Source organism: Sinohyriopsis cumingii, chromosome 10, assembly GCF_028554795.1.
Source record: "Sinohyriopsis cumingii isolate HCF-2022 chromosome 10, ASM2855479v2, whole genome shotgun sequence".
NCBI lineage: Eukaryota > Metazoa > Mollusca > Bivalvia > Unionida > Unionidae > Sinohyriopsis > Sinohyriopsis cumingii.
Window position 1 is genome coordinate 69,652,834 of NC_142970.1, and position 7,776 is coordinate 69,660,609.

Here is a 7,776-nt window from a genome sequence, read left to right on the forward strand (position 1 = left end):
GCAGCACGCATAATTTGTATTATTTTCTGTGAAATAAAACCTCAACAGGACACAAAGTTTGATTTTATTTCTTACGTGTCATTTTACTTATTTCCTTTCCTTACTTAATTAAATGTGTAGCTGAATACTTACAAATCACTGTAAACGTTATTGTAAATGCGACCATTGCAGCACAAAAACTGCCTGTTGAATGTTAAGGGATCAGACCACACTTACCTCCTCTCCAAGCTGACCACAATCAGGAACATATTCCAAGAAAATAACGCCAAAACTTACTGGTGTTTCACAGCTTGTTTATTTTTACAAGTAACATACTGTCTTGGTAATAAAATGGTACACTTCAAAAGCCAGGTTTTCCGATTATCAGTTTCCGGTTATTTTACAAAATGACCGAAATCGGGAGCGGAACCATATACCAAAGAAGTATGCAGTGACGCCTCTCATCTAATATGAAGGTAGTTTTAGATCCAGTCATAGAGAATGGCTTATTTAATATCATAACACAATGCACGAAAAGTCTCCAGAGCTGATGGATCCGACCTGTTTTTATGTTATGTTACAGGTGGAGAAGGCATTCGTAAAGTAACAGTTGTTATTAATTTAGACGTACTGCATACATAATTAGTGTTTATAGCGTAGGTCTAAAAATGTGATACCGTTCCAGAAATATTTTTTTATACATACCCAACCTCAACGACATTGGAAAAGTGACTTGTTGAATTTGCTGCTTGTACTAGTATGTGTATCAACTTTGATATCATCAATTGTATTCCTCTAAATAAGTTCGAGTGCTATTTTCTGATAAGAGCTTTTGACTTTCTCAAATATTGAAAACATCCATGGCAGTAGATGTACTGCCAACTTCGAGTTGTGTGATATAACATATCAGTAAGGTGGTGTATTATTTGGCCAGCATTTCCCATCGTGCCTCTCTTTAATTGGCAAAATAGCCAAACTCCGGACCGTTATTACATTCCAAAATATCATTAAGTGTTGCATCACGACAAATAGAAAGAGAAGCGAGAGCTAATCATGCACCGTATACTATTGACTATCAGAACAAATTTGTGAAAAATATTCAAGAGTTGATCAATCGGAACTCTCTTTTTTGTATCCGCTGGATTATAACAATAATACTTCATTAGCTGACTGTCAGTAATCAAGACAGATAGTATATTTAAGCATCGTTAAACGGCGAGATAACATGAAATGGGCATGGCCATGAAAGCGAGCACAGCAGACGCTCGTGACGTCATGTCTTGTGTCTGCTGACCGACATCCCATGGCACTGCAAATCCTGTACAACTATCCTGTGCAAACGAAAATAAACTGCACGGAATATATGTTCATTATACAGTTACTTATCGAATACGTTTTGTATGCAGAAAGAAAGTATTTCTTTAAGTAAATTTATTTGACTGTGTTCATAATAAACACTATATTTTGTGGAATGTACTTGCTGGAATCAATCAGAATTATTTGATTGGATTTCCTAGAGTTTTCGTGCATCACTGTAATGTCTTGAGATTTATCATGCTTGCTAACTTTGTGTTGACAACAGTTTTAAAGATCAAAACAAAAAACATGGAAGATCTGTTTCTGGCCGTAAAGATGCAGGAACCATATGAAATAGGCAACGCATAACTATAGCGAACGGAGCTGAATGACTTAGGCTTAATTTCAACTGCCTTATTTCCATCTATTACAGTACAGGTATAAACCAATGGCCAACTACATTTTTCTAAAGTTGTCATGCAGCCATTATAATCAATGGATTTTACTTCTTGTTTATTATTCCTGCAATTTTGAGCAAAATAAGTGTTAGCAAGTACATGCAAGTGCTAAAAAAATTACAAACAAATGACACATTTAGTCATTGTATCAATGCTACTTTTTTATAAATATGATACGAATTGAAAAACACTACGGTCTTTGCATTATAAAATGTTTTACTCGACTCAGTTGTTTTATTTTTATTTTAGTGTAGGTCCCACGAGGGACGTACCAAATTCACAGGGTCTATGATGTGTGAATGGGGGGGGGGGACAGAAGCAGGGTATAAATCATAACGTCATTAAAGGCAACTGAAATCAATGACGTCATTATCAATGAACACATTATATCATTACCAAATATGTTATGCCGGCCTTCCCATCAACCCTTTCTCATAGAAATAGTTATTCCCAAGTGAAAGATCATTATTTATGACTTAAAAGGGAGTGATAAAACTAACAAGGAAGGGGAAAAGTACATTGGTGCAGAACATAAGACGGTTGTGGTAGAAATCATGATCTTCCGTGTATAGTCGCTTATAAGTCTGATCAAAATGCACAGAAACAGATCGGGACCTCCGCAGTTTGTCAGAAGTATCAGTATTGCATTTGCTGGAGAGAGAGAGAGAGAGAGAGACAGAGAGAGACAGAGAACTCTTAATTTATTTAATTCGAGAAACTGAGGTAGTCGGCAATCGACGTATTTCTCATCCTTAAACTCCGAGTTAACGAAAAACTTCGAGTTTTCAGAGCATTGAGTAATAGACCATAGACATTCTTTATTAGCATGCACATGCTGACTGAAGCGAGCCGTGTTCGCTTCTCAGCTGAGATGAACCTGTGATAAATTTGTATTTTTAGTATATTAATTAATATATGCAAAAATTATAGCTGTTGAGTGCATGGGACTTGGCTTGATTTCAAGCAAAAATGATTTTCTGATAAAGAAATTTTTATATTTAAATGGCATGCAAAAGAGATTCCATATTGATGCAAATTTTTTTTTTTTTTTTTTTTTTTTTTTTTTTTGTGTTTCGTACTTTACCTTTAGTTGGTACCATATCACAGTAACAGAATCAAGAATGTTGCCGGGATTAAAACACATCTAAGATATTCAATTTATTATGCATTGCTCAGTGCTCAGTGTATCAAATCACATATATAATATTAAGCAGAGCTAAATTAATATAGTGTTGATAATAAAAATTACGGAAAGAAATTGTTTTGATAGAAAAAAAACTTGTCAAAGTTATAACTTCAAGTCACAAATGCAAGTAACTTATTCGTTCATGCCTTTAACAGTCAATATAAACTTTCACACACGCATACACACCCATACACACGCACACCAACACGAGTCTCTGTGTATGCATGCATATATATTGATTGATTGATGGAGACGAACATACTGAGATAGATAGATAGATAGATAGATAGATAGATAGATAGATAGATATTTAGATAGATAGATAGACAGATAGATAGATAGATAGATAGACAAACAGACAGACAGACAGACAGATAGATAGATAGATAGATAGATAGATAGATAGATAGATAGATAGATAGATAGATAGATAGATAGATAGACATGAGTATTTCTGTTTCAATGCCCCTTATTTTTTGAGCATGTGTCGCGGATTCGGCCCGTCTCGAGCTTTCGAAGATAATAAACAATATATTTGGTATTTTGTTTATTTTTTACCATCTGCTACAAAACAACACAATGATCTAACGTGCTACTGTGAAAATAGGAGGAAGTCCAATCGCAGTTAAAACCAGCCAGTGCAAATTTATGTGTGAATATCAATTACTTATGTGTTAAAAACAAAACAACTGTTATGTCTACTTATATGAGGCGGTATGTGATTTGATTAGACAAAAATGACAGAACAAACGCAGTTTGCTTATTTATTATTATTATTATTATTATTATTAGAAAAAGAAGAAGAAGAAGAAGATGTATGTCATGCTTCCTGGTTTCATTTTCTACCTTAAAACATCTCGATTACATGTTAATATAAATTGTAGATTTATTTAATTTTCTAATCAAAAATAGTTTGAAAATGATATAATTATAAAACTTTTCCAGTATTAAAATAATAGGTGAAGATTCTGAAATAGGAATGTTTATTCTGTAAATGTACCATTATTTCTTTTCTACTTGGTAATTAATTAATTAGCAAAAGTAGTTTTATCCTGCGTCTACAATACGGACAGGTGTATGTTCAGATAGATGGATGGATGGATGGATGGACGGACGGACGGACAGACGGACAGAGATAGATAGATAGATAGATAGACACTCACGAAGAATAAAGCTAACAAATAACGATTCAATACACTAACTACAACTTATTAGCACAATCAACTCGATGTACATATACCATGTCGTAACGGCGCTCGGTATTTTTAGTTTCTTTCAATAGGCCACATAAAGGTTGTCACACGTGTGTAGTAAACTCTAATGATGCAAATGTAACCAACCAATTTATACTAGTTCTAGCAAAAGACTTTTTAAAGTAAAAGTGTGAAAACCCGCCAGCAATGTTGATGGAGCAACATGGCCGACATAAACAAGAAGAAAGCTTAAAGAATCCCAACTAGAAAATGGTCTTTCCTTAGATTCGTAAAATAAAAACAAAACAAAAAACACGGGTTCACTTTCAGCCGCTTAAATATCTTAGTAATAATATTTCCTGGGAAATAAAGGCAGAAAATAATTCATTGTGAACGAGTAGCTTTTCATCATATGTTATCTATTCGTACTTCAATGTGAAATATATAATTTCTTATAGACTGGCAGAGCGCATGTTTCCCGATGCCGCAACCCAACCAATCCCTTTGAACCTTGCTCACCAATTTATCTTTAATACAGTGCAGGGGTAAGCAGACTTCAATCTCCATTAATAACCAACTTATTCGAAAATTAATTCCAAAATTAATGACCTCTCTATGGGAGAAAGCTTGCCAGCAGCTTCACGGAGTTTTCTCTGGTTCTTCCTCTACCATTTCTACTGGCCGCCATGTATGGCCTATCGTGTGCTGAAAAATGGCGGTAAAGCCTACAACAATATTGACCTCTCTGTTGATCTTGGAAGTTATGTAGCAACTATGAACAGCAAATTCATCCACCAAAAGTGTATATTAGAGTGTCTTTTCTAACTACAGTTCCTGAAACTAATATTTCAGAGGGACATCGTAAATCCGTCAATACCTAAGTGTGTTACGTAAATCACAATGACCGTGTGGTTTTACTACCTATGACAGACGAAATTATAATGAATATATCTCAAATGTTTCACCCCTACTCCACCCCCTAAAGATTCTAAAAAAATTAAATTACAAAATAAACGACCACTCTATCAAGTTACAAAGATAAGAATCAATAAGTGAAAATCGTTATCACCAACAATATTAAAACGGTCTACTCTCGCTCATCAAAATTTCTTCAAAGAAGCGTGTCTCCTGTCCATATAAAGCGCCATCTATTGGTGCATTAAAATAAATCCATAAGAGTCATAAATTCACTTTGTTCAACATCAACCCGTGGAATATTCAGCTGTAACATCATTTATTGCTCCGCTGTCTGATTGGATGCAGCTGAATGAATCTGATCCAATCAGATCATCTGCAACATTTAAACTGGGAGATTGTTATGAACAACCTAAGAGACTTTTTGTACAAGACTCGGGTCGCACGTAAGTTTCTCCAATTTAAACATTATTCAACAAGGTTTAGTTCCGATCCAATGCCTTTTAACATCGTGCAAATCGCCTTATTGAGTATATGTCATATCAAGAAACCAGCTCTTTCACTGCTAATTGATTTCGCCTGCTATGGGCATTGACTCTTATCCTAACGAGACTCTTGTTTAAAATACCGTCAAACATAGCTAAAGATGTCAAAGGTTCATATAGAAAACCATGTGGATTGACGACCCTTGGCTATTGAAGATGAACTACACAGCATGTGGTGTTATCGTAAAGCTGTATCAAAGTAACTGCAATCCGATATTTAAAATGTGTTGTCCATCATATACACATACATGTATATCAATGTAAATCAATGTTTGACGCGCCTGCAGTGTGGTAAGGTGCGTTATTAACTGCCTACAGTCGAAGCTAAGAGAAAAATCTATCTTTTTTATTTTATAAAAGAACGACAACAACAATTCAACACTGATCTTTGCCACATTAATACGCGAAGTCTAATACGGCAAATATCTACATAAACTTTCTTGACATGTCACATCTGTCAAATACCGTACGGCGTGACAAACCAAAACGATTTTTGTTACATGTTCCTATTGTGTAAGCTGACGCCATAGGGCACGTTTTTAATTTGTGTTTTCTTTTATTAACTTTTATAACAAAAGAAAAGACGAGGCACACGTTTACCGGAAAACAGAACCAAATCTGATATTTTATTGTCGTGCAGAAGCAGGTAAACACTAATCACAAGTAATCACTAACTCCTTTAAAAGAACCAATTATATATTTAACATCCATGAATTTGACTTGGAAGGTATGTATTATATTTATGGACGAAGATTTATCAATCTTTCCAACACCTAGACTATTTTCTCTGTCATCAAAACCATGCAACAAAGTATATTGAGAAACTTTTTAAATCTTTTAGTGAGCACATAAAAAGTACATACTATAGGGCTGAAGGTGATAATTCAAATTCTAGCACAAACTTCATATGTTCCGGTGCTTAGGCATTATGGGATTGCAATCTGCATGCAAGATGTAGATCTTGACAACGCGCAAAAACTAGGCATCTCAGAAACCGAAAACGTCTCAATGGACTATAAGTAAATTTTGTGTTTCGCAACATAAAGTTATGAGGTACTTTATTTAGTTGACATGTATTAGATTGCCCTTAGTAGGTAATAACAACAAAACAAAGTAAAGGGACAAAGTGTTTGGAACTATTTTGTTAGACTATTAACATACTGACACACATACGTGTCCTTCAAGATTGTCAGCGTAGGAATAAGTTTCATAAATTGGATAGTAAATCGACAGTGAGCAGAGACTCTTAGCGGCGATGATGAAGAGTGTTTCTCGCATAAATGTATGAAAACACCATAATACCGAAAAATCAATATCGTTCAATTTCTGAATACTAAGGACAAACCAGTCCTTCTCACATCGTAAAACCGTCCTTGCCGTATGCTAATGTGCTGAGAAAACCATACGACCCGCGGCATGTTTTAAAACAACATCTGCACCAATTTTGTGTCCTATACCTCGCCTACGAAATTAACCGGTACTTTTTATATTAATGTCATGTGATGTGATTTGAATTTTTAACGTAGCTTTAACAATTTTTCAGTCATATCGCTACGATGTCTGCAATGTGGCAGTTTATAGTGATGTCTAGCACTGGGGCATCATGCCGCAGACATGTATCATGATGTCCCACCCAGTCACATTAACCTGACACCGGGCCGACCAGTCCTAACGCTAACCTCTTAATGCTGAGCGCCAAGCGAGGCAGCTGTTAGTACCATTTTGAAAGTCTTTGGTATGACTCGGCCGGGGATCGAACCCACGACCTCCCGCGATCTAACCACTAGGCCACCGGAGCGGTCTTTATAGTACTATGTTTACTACAAGCTGTTACAAAACTGACACTTCATGAGTTAAGCTTTTTTCTACATTTCATTTAAATTTAGCACGGGTCAGCTTTAATAGATAATTTTCTTCATTTTTAATTCTCATGTTTCATCAAAAAAGGACCCACCCCCACCCCCAACCAGTATATTGTCCATGTTGTGGTGAGCCATCAATAGACTGGTTATACTATTTTGTATAATAAATACTGCGAAACCTTAACGTCTGTTCGGAGGGGGTGGGGGTTGGCCCGAGTGGCTGAGTGGTCTAAAGCGCTCTCCGTTACGGATCACTGTCATCTCACCTCTGTCTGCGTGGGTTCGAGTCTCAGATTCGGCCAATGTTGGTATGTGAGAAAGCTTGCCAGTAGCTTCTCGTGT